The following is a 13,397-nucleotide window of genomic DNA, read 5'->3' as shown; positions in this document are numbered from 1 at the left end:
ACCTTAACTAGATGTGTGATCTAAACTGAGATTTGGAGCCTCTTTCTTCTTTGTCAAATGAAAATGATAAACTTTCACATATGAGATTAGGTTTGTAAAGTGTTTAGTTCTCTCTACATGTTCTAACAATAAAGTAATAAAATCTGAAGATACACTTAGTAAAAAAAGAAAAAAAAAGAAAAAGAAAGAGCAATAGAGAATTTGTTGCTCTTTTAAAAGTCAGATTACCAGGATAAGTAAGAATATGATTGCTGAGTAGCAGATAAAATCCAAACAATTTTAAAAGGTGGCTTAATAAAATAATTTTTATGAAAGGAAGCTAAGTGTGCTACATTTTTAAAAATGTATTGCTATGATAGCCTAGTAAAAACTTTATATACACACAATTATGGAAAATGTTGATGTTACTGGAAGTATACTGATAGTGTAAATATAGAAGCACTGAAGAATGGAGAATATTTGTACCATTTAGTTATAACGTTTATTAGATCTAACGAGGGTAATTAAATCCCACTGTCACTTATTTTAACATTTCTTACTGTGCTACATGGATTGATATGCTTATAAAGAAAAATTTAATAATATTTTATTAGATAACAAAAGTATTGCATAATTCTTTAAATATTTTTCATGTTTAAAGATTTTGATATTTAAGAGGTAAAATAATCAGAATCTTTTTATCCTAGATATAACTGCATTTGTTTTTTGTTTTTGTTTTTTTTTGTATGTAACATTTGTGTATAAATCTGGGAGAAAGGAATATATGGATTATTAATTATTCAGGATACTTCTATCCTTTATTTATTTTACCTGATCACTTCATCTTTGTTGATTGATTACAATTTCTATTAGCTCAATGAATCTGTCTAGTTGAGGTTCCATAAGAGATAGTAACAGACACCTGATTGGAATCCTGTATTTCAGTTGAAGTTCTCTTTTGCTCCCATATTTTTGAGATTGTCGACCATCAGATGATGAAGAGGTGTTGATGAGTATGTAGTGATTGTGAATACTTATTACCTGGGGATAAACTTATTTTAAATATAGTGTATTTATAATGGATGGAATATAGAAATGATTTGTTATCAGAGTACAGGTAAAAGGCTTATTAATGAGAATAGACTGTTGGGATATAATTATAAAGATAATGATTATGATCACTTGCAATTTACCAGAAAACTACATGTGCATGTATCATGCCACATAACATTTTTATTCTTACTAATCAGTGAAGCCAGTTAACTTGTGAAATGGAACCCAAGGGTACAGAATGGAATCCAAGTTTTTCCAGGGTTCTGATTTCAAACTCCTTGCCCTTGTCACTCTGCCAAATTCCTTCTTTGCTTCTACTGTAACGAATGCTTATTTTGTGTTGGATATTATACTACAAGATTTACTGATCAAAACTTATTTAATCAAATAAATTTGGTTTTACTAACCTTAGTTTAAAGGTGAGGAAACTGAGATTCAAGGAGCCCAACTTTCTCAGAGTTTAATAAGTTGCAAGCAACAGTATTTTAAATAGCAATGAGTATAAGCCCACACCATTTTTTTTAATTTAAGCACTCAGCTATTTTCTTTCCTTAAGCATAAGAAGAATTTGGGAGTGTAATATATAAGGATTAAATAATAAAATGAACATAAAAATGATTCGATTAGTCAATGGTATATGAAATATAATTGAACTACATTGAGTTCATATTTTGCACATTTTGTTTATTTCTATTCAAAGTCCTCACAGAAAATTAATATTTTAAACATGACCTTCAGACTTCATTGTATTTTCTGCATTCTCTATACTTATATTGTTAGTTCACTGACCAGATATGTCCCAGAAAAGTTACATGTGAAACAAAATTTGTAATTTATAATTTAAAAGATGCTGAGGGAATGTGTTCTTTAAAAGAGAGTTCAGATGAATATTTTTGAAATGTAAATAAAACTTTCTGTGTATGGGGGCATCTGCGTGGCTCTGTGGGTTAAGCATCTTCTTTCAGCTCAGGTCATGATCCCAGGGGCCTTGGATCTAGGTCCCAGTCCAGTTGGGCTCCCTGCTCAGTGGGGAGTCTGCTTCTCCCTCCGCCTTGTGCTCACTCTCTCTTTCTGTCAAATAAATAAATAAAATCTTAAAAAAAACCCCACAACTTTTTGCATATGGATTTACCTGTATGTTTTCTTAAACTGTACTATTTAAAGAAGTTGTCAGGGAATTTGTCTTCTGTTCTCCCTGTTTTCCCACCCTACCCCTGGGTCTTCTTTTTTATCATCAACATCATCATCTAGTGAACACTTATATGATTAGGCCACCATGTTAAGTGTTGGATGCATTATACTAGATGCTGCATTAATGAATCATCACATATTAGTTTTGGTTTCCAAGAAATTCTGTGATTATGAGTTCAATAGATATAGTTTCCCTCAGGCTTGGTTAAAAGATTTGTTAGTACCTTAATTAGCTCCAAGCTGGTTTGAAATTCAGTGCTCAGTCTTAAGGTATAATTATTAAGCCATTTAAAATTAAAATAATAAATACTTATGTTACAGTTGCAGTGTTGCAGACATACTTGTAAGTATATTTTACAAATGGAATCATTCAATCTTGTAACATGGTGGTTATACTAATATTCCCATTTTGTAGATGATAATTCTGAGACAAGGAGAGGTGTGTGACTTGCCTTCATCACATAATTCTCGCTTTTATTATAGATTCTACTTCAACACCTTTCCCTTTGGCCCCCAGTCCCTGAATACTGTTAACCAGCTTCTCAGTTCAGAAGCAGGAATTCCCTCTGAAGATTTATAGCCTTATATGCCCTCATTGAAGTAATGCCCTAAAAAGATATTGTGTCTTCCCTACTTCCAATCTACAAGTGAACTACATGACTTTTATCTTTGTTAAAAGAATTTAGAAAATCATATCACAAGTTTATGTTAATATGTCAGTGGCACGCTAATAAATATCACAATGGTAGAACTCAGTAGGGTGGATTTCAAGCACCAAATTCATTCACCCTGGTCATACACTTAGTTCTGGTGAAGGGCAAAATAGAGAAATCTGACTTTTCTAGCCCTATAAAATGCCACTGGTTTTATTTTACTTTAAAATAAACCCTTGTTCTTTTATTACTTTGCCACTGAACTACGTACCATTTATTATCCTGAAAGCAGTAGGTATAAAATATTTTCTTTTGAAAAATATGGATACAATATTTCAATTTATTAACTTAAAATTACTTTTATGTATATCGTTTCATTGCTTTTCCTTTATTCTAAAGTAACATTAAAGTTGTATTTTGTTTTTTGATTTTGTATTTATTTTCTTCTCAAGTTTCCCAACTAAGTGAAATTCTGCATTAGAAGTTAATTATTTGAAGGCACACAGTGTGAGGAATCTCTTTACTCTCTTGGCTTCCCACACTTTGCTGGTTTTATATTTGCCCTTCTGGCTGATCCTCAGTCTTCCTGTTTGCCAACTCGTTCTCCTCTAACAACCTCTAGATTTTGGCAGTGCCAGCTTTAATCCCCTTCTCTTGTCTCTAGATGAACTTATCCAGCCTAAAGTAAGTGCTGTGACATTTACAAAATTAACTCCAGTGTCTCTGGCCTTTGAGGCTTTGAGTTTCAGCATCTCTTTCTGGTCTTTTTTTTTTTTTTTTTTTTTTTTGGCCCTTCCCATGGCTGGTTCTTTGTCAAGTTTATAGTTACGTTATTAAGGTATGCCCTCTTGGAGATGCCTTGCATGACCATTCCATCAAAAGTAACTTTTCCAGCTTAATTTTTCCCTATAATTTTACGCTCAGAAATTAGCTCTTTCATGTGTTTACTGTTTGGTTCTCCTCACTGTAATTATGCTTCCTGATAGCAGGCGATTTTTTGGTTAGTTGGTTCACTTTTATATACACAGGACCTTGAATACTGTATAGTCCCTAATGGGTGTTTCATAAATATTTACAATGGATAGAAAAATTCATTTATAAAAAAAAACATATAACATATTGCTAATTCTTAGCTAATTTGCAATAGAGGCTAGAGTTACTCTAACAGTGTATGTAGTAAGTTATAAATAACTATTTGTTAGATAAATGCATACAAGATTAAAGAAGAAATTTAAAGAAATTGAAATCGACACCTCCTGCTCCTGGTGGAGAGCCTGTATCTATCCACCCTCCAAGCTCCCCATGTGTCAGCTGAGGCTCTGTTCTAATCACGGCACCATTCATCTGTTCCGTCTCCCACATGCTGTTTCCCTCACATTCTCACAGGTATTGCTCCTGAGAACATTCCCAAAGGAGCCTCAGAGTGTATTCGTGGGGAAATCTGATCTAAGACCATTGCTTTTAAAGATGATATGATCCCTGGAGACACCTGGATGGCTCAGTTGGTTGAGCATCTGACTCTTGGTTTCAGCTCAGGTCATGATCTCCTGGGGTGTGAGATCGAGCCCTGCGTTGGGCTCTGTGCTCAGCAGGGAGTCTGCTTGAAGATTCTCTCCCTCTGCCCCTCCCCCTACTTGCACACTCTCTCTGTCTCTCAAAAAAATAAATAAATCCTTAAAAAAATAAAAGATATACTCCCTACCCTCATGGAGTCCACACCTTGATGGAAAGTCACTCCATACCACACATTAACTATTGAGACATGTCCGAATGTCCTCAGACTCACGTGCGAGTTGTGGCCTGTGAGGGACTGGTCAGTGCCTTGGCCAGTCCTCTACAAAGCCTGTGTTGCTTTCAGGGAGGTGGGGGATCAGGTCACCTCAGCGCTGAGGTGTGGTGCTGAGCTGTGGCTGCCTGCCTCTCTGCCCACTGAAAAAAAGTGCCTTCTTCTCACTCCCCACTCCTCCCTCTCCCTACCTACTAAACCAGGAATGCTTCATCAGTGCAGAGAATAAATGGAAGATAACTTCCCTCCTTCTTCCTTGATGGCTAGGAAATCCACACTCAAGCTGATAATCTAAGAATCCCTAGGATTCTCCTCCCAACTGCAGCTGAGTAGCTGGAGCATCCCACCACAGCCTTATATTTGTGCCCATTTGTCCAGCTGCATCAGGAAACCGCTCCCCCATTCTCTATCAGGCCAGGGCTGTGGCAAACCCTCTCACAATGTCACTTCTGTATTTTGCTTCTTTTATTGTATCCACTGGGGCTTCCTATGGCAGGCACCTGCCTATAAGTAATACCTTCTGAAAAAGAATCAAGCCTACCAGGCAAGGTTGGCTCAAGCTCTGGGCCCTGCTGCTTCCTAGCAGTGGGAAGTCACCTCTCTGAGCCTCAGTTTTCTCATCTGTTAAATGAGGATCATCTTGCCCACCACCCAGAAATTTTGTGAGGTTGCAAAAGGTGATCCACATCAGGTACCCACCACTGTCTGGCACACAGTCCCCACCATTTATACTCAAACCTGCCTTGCCTGCACCTGGGTTATGTGCCTATGTCCCATTTTCATCAGGCATCCCATCTCATGGAGTTTTAAAGACATCTAGGAAAAGGCATTTACCTTCTAGTGTTTAAAAGCCGCTTCCTCTACCCTGGCTTTCCAGGCATCTTAGAATGAGCATGGTATCCTCCAGGGTTCTGAATATCCCTCCTCCATTCTCTCTATCCCCTCTATAGCCTCTGCTCTCATAATTTGACCTGGAGGAGTTTCTGCTGTTCATTCATCAATGGCTAAAAGCCTACCATACCTGACCATCATGGCATCTCTGGTCCAAATCATTGTTCTCGGTCAACACTTTCCGTGACCCCCAGCTCTCACTCGGGACCCATTATGTCATTGATGCCACACATGATGCATTTGATCTATATTTTCCTTCTAGTCCAACACATGGTCCTCACTTAGAAGATTGGTTATAATGGCTACCATATGTTCTGTGCTAGGCAAGGGCTTAAAAAAAAAGTTCTTCTCAATTTTCTTGATAGAGTATTAAAGATTAAATTACAAAGAAAACCTTAGGTGATGAATTAAATAATTGACTGATATAGGAAGTTATATTTATATTTTTTTATCTCTTAATCTCACCTACTCTATCACCTTGGGAAAATTATTCAGATCTTTTGTGTCCATTTATTCCTTTATTTTTTAAAGATTTTATTTATTTATTAGAGAGCGAGCGAGAGAGAAACAGCATGAGAGGGGAGAGAGTCAGAGGGAGAAGCAGGCTCCCCACTGAGCTGGGAGCCTGATGTGGGACTCGATCCCAGGACTCTGGGATCATGACCTGAGCTGAAGAGAGTCGCTTAACCAACTGAGCCACCCAGGCGCCCTGTGTCCATTTATTCCTTAATAGAATAAATATGCTGAATTGAGTTATCTTACAAGTAATTTTACATATTTCTTTCATAACCTTAAAATTTAATTATGACGGGGCGCCTGGGTGGCTCAGTTGGTTAAGCGACTGCTTTCGGCTCAGGTCATGATCCTGGAGTCCCGGGATCGAGTCCCGCATCGGGCTCCTTGCTCAGCAGGGAGTCTGCTTCTCCCTCTGACCCTCTTCCCTCTCTCGTGCTATCTCTCATTCTCTCTCTCTCAAATAAATAAATAAAATCTTTAAAAAAAAAAAATTTAATTATGATGGCTATTTGGTCTTATGAATGAGAAAAGAGGCTATAGAAAATAGAAGACAGGCCTAGTCAATTTTTTATTGTATCTGCAACTGAAATTACTATGTAGAAACTATAGCACATAAAAATCTCCACAGAGAAAGTTCATCCACAACCAAAATATAAATGAAATAAATTACAGAAGAAATTGATTTAAGTTAGTAATTCTATATAAATATGAAAGCAAGCTGCCTTATCATTTCAAGAATGAAATTTGTGGCAGAGTCTTCATCTTCAATTTCAACCCCTTATCATTTGATTTCTAATTTAGGTTTCCACGACATGAGCAATGTGCTGTTCTCACTGAAATGATCCTCCCCACTCTTGTTTAAAGCAGTCCTGTAGTAGATTTGGGAAACCTGGATTGCATTTACTGACCTCAATCATGCAATCACCTCAAGTTTCTCAAATTTAGAGCAAAGTTGGGCTGAAACAGGGATAGAATCAGCTTCCTTCTGAGGCTGATAGCACATGTTGGGAAAGGAAAAGAGATATAACTGATTTTTAATGTTATACATGATGTACACCTCTAAATCATCTTTATCACTGCTGCCAGCTTAAGCGATCTATAATAAAATTGTAATTCTATGATGAGAGCATATGTAAGTCTTACACATCCAACAGAGCACTTGACAATGTGCAATATGATTGACTCTAGAATATTATCCAAAAGAAGGAAAGCTGACATTCAACATTCTTAAGATTGCATATTGTTATCTATTTGTTATTAGGAAGAAGAGTTTCAACAAGCCAGTACACTTTTTAATTGGTGTAATACTTAGTGAGCCCAAGTTTACCTATTGAAATAAAAATTTTCTGACACATACATGTACTGCTCTGATAAGATCAACAAAATGATTATTTCAAAGTATAAACTGCAAGATATACATTAATATGAGAAGAGTACATTAGAAAACAGTTTTCCATGAGTCTCTAATATTTTTGCATGTCTTGTGAACAGAGGTACTGATGGTTTTTGTTCTGGCCTATATTTGTAAGGGTATTTAGGTAGTATACAGTCTTTGAAAACAGAAACAGTGTCTCCCTCCAGAGTTTAGGTTTGCTTACTGTCTGCAGCATTGACCTAGGCTGTTCTGCCTTGCTCCCGTAAGGCTGAGAGGGCAAGGGAAACTGATGCAAGAGTGAAGCTCATGCAGCTTGCTGCACCACCCATAAGAAGGACCTTTGTCTCTGACCCAGGAATCTCATGTCTTCTGCCAGCATTCATAAAACTAGAGCAGTCTTATGTATTAACTTGGAAAAAAATATTAGGCCATTCAAGTTCTTTCCTGACAGCTTGAACTGATATAATCCAGCAAGCTAACCACATGATATATCAGGATTGAATTTAATTTTGATAACAATCTTTAAATAAAATATTTGCCATGGAATCCAATGAAATCAATAATTTAAGTTTTAAGAATATTTGTTGGTTGTAAAACTGGAATGCTACAGCATAACACGATCTGATAAATCTAAATGGCAACGCTTCATGATCTATCACTTAATAAAAAATCTAGTCAAAGGTAAAATAAACTTGTTTTCAGCATGGTATATTTTTAAAAAATGTTATTTATAATAAGTAATTTTCCAAATAAAAGCCCAATAAATTTTTAAAAAAGAGAAATTACTATTTATTTTTTTTGGTAACACATTAAAATGCCCATTGCACACTTCCTATATGCCAGGCACTGTGCTACATGCTGGAGATATGTGGTGAACTATGCACTATCTGCCTTCACAGATTAAGACTATGGAGATCAATCATTAAAAGTAGTCACACAAAATTTAAAAGCTAATAGCAATTATACTAAAAATAAGGAATAAAAAGCACAGAGTGATATGACAGATTATACAAAGGGGACCTAATTTATGTTATCCAACAAGAGAATTAATGTAATATCTCAAGGATATATAGGAGATATTCTGGAAGGTGTATGCCAATCAATAGATATGAGGACTGCAGGGTGGAAAGGATCCTGGATTGCTGGAAAGAAACCAAAAGAGGCCTCTGTGGATAGAGCCTGATGGCAGGAGACAAGACTGGGGAAGCAATCAGATATTCTTTTTTGATATAAAATTTAAAACTCTCACATGACATTTTCTATTAGTGCATCACAGGTCTTTTTTCTCCTACAAATGTTAACAGGTGTGAAATGTTTTTATTTTTAAAAATATTTTATTTATTTATTTGAAAGAGAGAGAGAGTGTGTGCACGTGCACAAGCAGAGGGAAGGAAAGGGAGAGAGAGTCTGGAGCAGATTCCTCTCTGAGCACGGAGCCCGGGGAGGGGCTCAATCCCACCACCAGGAGACCAAGACCTGAGCTGAAACCAAGAGTCTGACGCTCAACCAGCTGAGCCACCCAGGTGCCCCTAGGTGTAAAATGTTTTTAACAGAGATGTACTAATTATTTGAGATTCATAGTCTCAAATGACTGTTTCCTTTTTCGTTTTTGATAATTTTAGAAATGTGTAGAAAGTTTCCAAATGAGGAAAGGCAGCTTTATTTCCAGTTACTCTTTTCTTTCCTATTTTTCTCTAAAGGTGAAACTATCATTTGAACAACGGTTGATGTTGGAATGAACTGTTAGAAATAATTGTAAAGTTTTATTTCTTGTTACTTTAACAAGTTTACCTCCCATTTGGAAACCTGCAATGCATGCAAAGTTAGACGTGTCAATATACAAACTATTAATTCCTTATCCTTAAGAGGATAATGGTCTCACATTTTATTGTAATTAACAAAGTGCTTTCCAAAACATCATTTCATTTTCATTTTCTCCACCATCTTTATTCAGGTCCTCAATACTGATTCTTTTTCTTTGTGATAAAAGGAAATTATCCCTTCCCATAGGACATCTGAAAAGACAGCTAGGCAGTCTTTGCCTGAGATTCAAAGTGGCTGGTAAAGAGGAGCTACCCAATAAACATTTCGGGAAAAAATAAATAGTCTTAGAGAAGGTAGTTAATGCTCTTCATTTTTTAAAGTCTTATTTATTCTTATCTCAGAAACAGATGGTATTAATATAAAAACGAGTCATTGTTTTCGAATAGGATCTATATTTTAGCAGTGGTGTGTGCAATTAGGAGAACAATACTTCCCCGTTTTCTCCTAACTTATTAAAGACAGCTGAGCCAATAACAGTGGTATCATCTAAGTGCACACAGAAGAAAGATTCGGTAATAAATGTCTCATATACACAATATTTCTTAACTACTCATGAAATCACAAGGTCCTTCACTGAAGGGCAAGAACTTAGTGAATGAAAAGGGGGTCATTTGGTTTTTACCATAAAATAATGAATATTGTTGGCAGCAGCTTCTTGATATATAATGGGTTATCTTCATTTAGAAGAAAAATGGGTAACATCCACGAAGTCATAGAAAAAACCTGTTTTGAACGACTGACAAGTTTTTACTTCCAAAATAAACTCATTTGTCTTTTTTTTTTTTTTTCAAAAAACCTTTATTTAGGGTCTGGAAACAAAATTATTTTCAATTCAGAGCATAGCAATTAAATAGGCATTTACAAAAGAGAGAAATATGTGTCAATAGGGCTGAGTACATGGATTTTATGGAGTGTTATGTACAGGTACTAATAATCAGAAAGTAAACTTTGCAACATGGATATTGTATTTTAAACATTTTTTTAAGATATAAAAAAATGTTACAGACAAGTGCATAAACCACAAATTTAGAGCTTGATGAGTTTTCACAAATTGAAAATAACAATGTCACTAGCTCTGGGATAGTTTTGAATTTATTCTCTGTATTTTATCTCCTTCTCTTCCCTTTATTGGTGAATGATTAGGATAGAATATGTGTGTAGTGCAAAACAGGTGGCTTGCAGTAGACCAGACAGCTGACCATTTGTTTTCCTAATTTGTCATTTTTCTTGAGAAAATTAATGTACTAGTTATTGATGCATTGTCTCTCCTCTCTAATCACCCTTAAATGACAACTCTGCAATAATATATGTGTAAACATTTCTCCTGTGGCAGATGGCATGCTTTGTTAGTAGAGAAGACTAGAAGAACACTAGAGTAGGAAGGTTTCTCTTCCAAGTTCTGGTGTGTATTTCTTGGCGACTCCTGCACTATGTGCAAATTTCTTAGTGCCTAGCCTTCATGCAACTCCTAGCTTAGTTCCTTGGCTCTAAAAGTTGTGAGTTAAAGCAGCTCATGGTAGTTCCCATGGGCAGATTTCCCCAGCAACACCATTAAGTGGCTTTTCAGTAGGGGATTCCAACAGGGTACATCCTGTGAACATTTTGTCCTCTAGAAGTTTTAGAGCTTCAGTGAATTTTTCTACTCTCTAATGACATTAGATTAATGTCCATAGACATCCCCACCCTCTACAAAGAGGTCTGGGTGTCAACAGTGCAGGAGAGGAGTCTCTTCCTTAGGCTTCCTATCTCATCTCTTGGAGCAATGGTTGCTCCTAATCTGTTATTCCCATGTTGTTTAGAATACGCTTTACTCAGTAGATAATCACCCATTACTCTAATTCACTGTTACAGTTAGGAATTTCCAATTGAAATTTCCATGCTCAAATTATTGTGTGGTTTCTGCTTCTTGATTGGTTTTTGAATCACAAGCTTGCTTTCTTCTGGTTCCCAGAATTCTTCTGATTCAAGACTGATGATTCATGGAAATAATGTTAAGTGGATTTTCGCATAACATTATTTGCTGATTTAATCAAAGAAATTTAAAATATCTATCAATGAATATTAAACGGAATTTAACTGAATATTAAAATCAACCCATGGGGTGCCTGGGTGGCTCAGATGGTTAAGCGACTGCCTTCGGCTCAGGTCATGATCCTGGAGTCCTGGGATCGAGTCCCATGTCGGGCTCCCTGCTCAGCAGGGAGTCGGCTTCTCCCTCTGACCCTCTTCCCTCTCGTGCTCTCTATCTCTCATTCTCTCTCTCAAATAAATAAATAAAATCTTTAAAAAAAATCAAATCAAATCAAATCAACCCAGGAAGTTATTGGGAAGATAATTATCAAAATTACATTGAAAGTAAGATGTGAATACTATTGAAAAGAAAATGATTGGAAATGAATATTATTTAGGTACAAATACCAAGAGATGGTTAGTTTTATAATTTAAATAGTATCATTTTCTGTTAAGATTGTATGTGTTTTTTATTTATATATGCTCATACACTTAATTGATTGTTATTTGCAATAGATGACCGAGTGGTCCAACTTTCCTTGGTCAGGCAAAGAGAACTCTCATTTTATGTTGGAGAATCCATATTGTTACATCACTTCTCTGATTTTTCTTAACTTCTCTGGTAGATCATTCACTCTTCTACATTATACATATTTTTTTTTCACCAGATAGTTGATACTTTTGAGATTCTCAAAAATCTAGGAGAGTTGCCATTTCTTAATGATGAGTATATCCTTTTTTTTTTCTTTCCCTGACAGCCTTTAACATTTCTCCTTATCGTTGGTCTTCAGCAGTATCATATTTCTCGGTTATCTTTTAAATTTGTTATTTTTGGAAAATTCCTTACTATTCATTTGCAAGCATTTTTCTCTCCATTCTTCCTCTTTTTTTTTTTTTTTTACCTTCTAAGATTCCCATTACACATATTTTAGACTGATATCGGCCTATATCTCTTGGATGCTCAGTTCTCTCTCTCTCCTTTTTATTTCACTAATTTCCTGTGTGTGTTTCCATTTGAGTGAAATCTATTGACCTATATTCAAGTTCACTGAGTCTTTGGATGTGTCGTGAATACCGATGAGCCTGTCAAAAGCACTCTTCATCTCTTTTACTATGTGTGTGTTTAAATTTACTTCCAGCACGTCCTTTGACACTTTTTTATTGCTTCTATTTCTCTGCTGAAATTACCCATCTATTCACAAGTGTCTTCAAGTTTTTCCCCTAGAGCCTGTGAAATACTAATCATAGTTATTTTATCCCCTAGCTGATTTTCCTAACATAGATTTATATTTGGGATTAGCTCTATTGATTGTTTTGTCTCTCAACAGCGGATTATTTTTCCTTTCAATTTTGCGTGCCTCATAATTTTTAGTTGAAATCCACATAGTTCTGTGTGGGGTAGTAGAGACCAGGGTAAACAGTATTTATGCCTGGAAATAAGCATGACTCTTTCTCTGCTAGACTTTCATTGAGGAGCCATGTTTCAATTTTGTTGGTTGCTATGATTACCCTCAATGCACCACCAACTTCAAGCCCCTCTAGGGGTACCTTTTGGTTAGGGTGGGAGCTAGACTGATTATCTGAGAAAATTCTTGATTGTGTTCAGTCCACCCTCACTTCTGGATTTTTCCTGTGAGCTTATGCCTCAGAGAAGCTGTCTCTCCATGCTCTTGTCCCTCCATTAGTAGTATTCAGTTATTGCGTTATTGCTTATTTCCTGGTTCTTGGTAGCCTAGGTGGTGAGGAGCAAGAAAGAATTCTATATTTTTTTCTCATTCAACCTTAGCTTTTGGTTGTTCATGTGTCTCTGAGTCTTTTGAGCTGAGTTTTCTTGGTGATCCTCCCTGCCCCCAGTGGTTAAAGATCTTTAATTTTCTAGAAGTAGGAGGATTTCTTGCCTTTCTCCCTTTCCCAAACCCAGTAAGTTTTCATGCACTGGAAGTGACAGGATTTGCTGCCTTTCTTCAGCAGTTTAAAACTTTATCCCACTGGGGAGAAGACTCCAGGCAAGAATTGTTGATTTTTTCCTTAGCCGCAGAACTACATTATGTTACACAACATCAGAACTGCACTTTGAAGGATACTTTCCCTGATCTCTACCGCCTCCCAGTCTTTTTCA

General features: G+C 36.3%; 1 protein-coding gene across 2 annotated transcripts in view; it reads left to right on the top strand.

Moving 5' to 3' along the window:
• Positions 1–13,397, top strand: part of FSTL5 (follistatin like 5) — a 741,602-nt gene that overhangs the window by 513,260 nt on the left and 214,945 nt on the right. The window lies entirely within an intron of this gene.

This window comes from Zalophus californianus, chromosome 2 (genome assembly GCF_009762305.2).
Source record: "Zalophus californianus isolate mZalCal1 chromosome 2, mZalCal1.pri.v2, whole genome shotgun sequence".
Taxonomy (NCBI): Eukaryota; Metazoa; Chordata; class Mammalia; order Carnivora; family Otariidae; genus Zalophus; species Zalophus californianus.
Note: the sequence above shows the minus strand (reverse complement) of the source record. Positions and strands in the feature narration are given on the sequence as shown.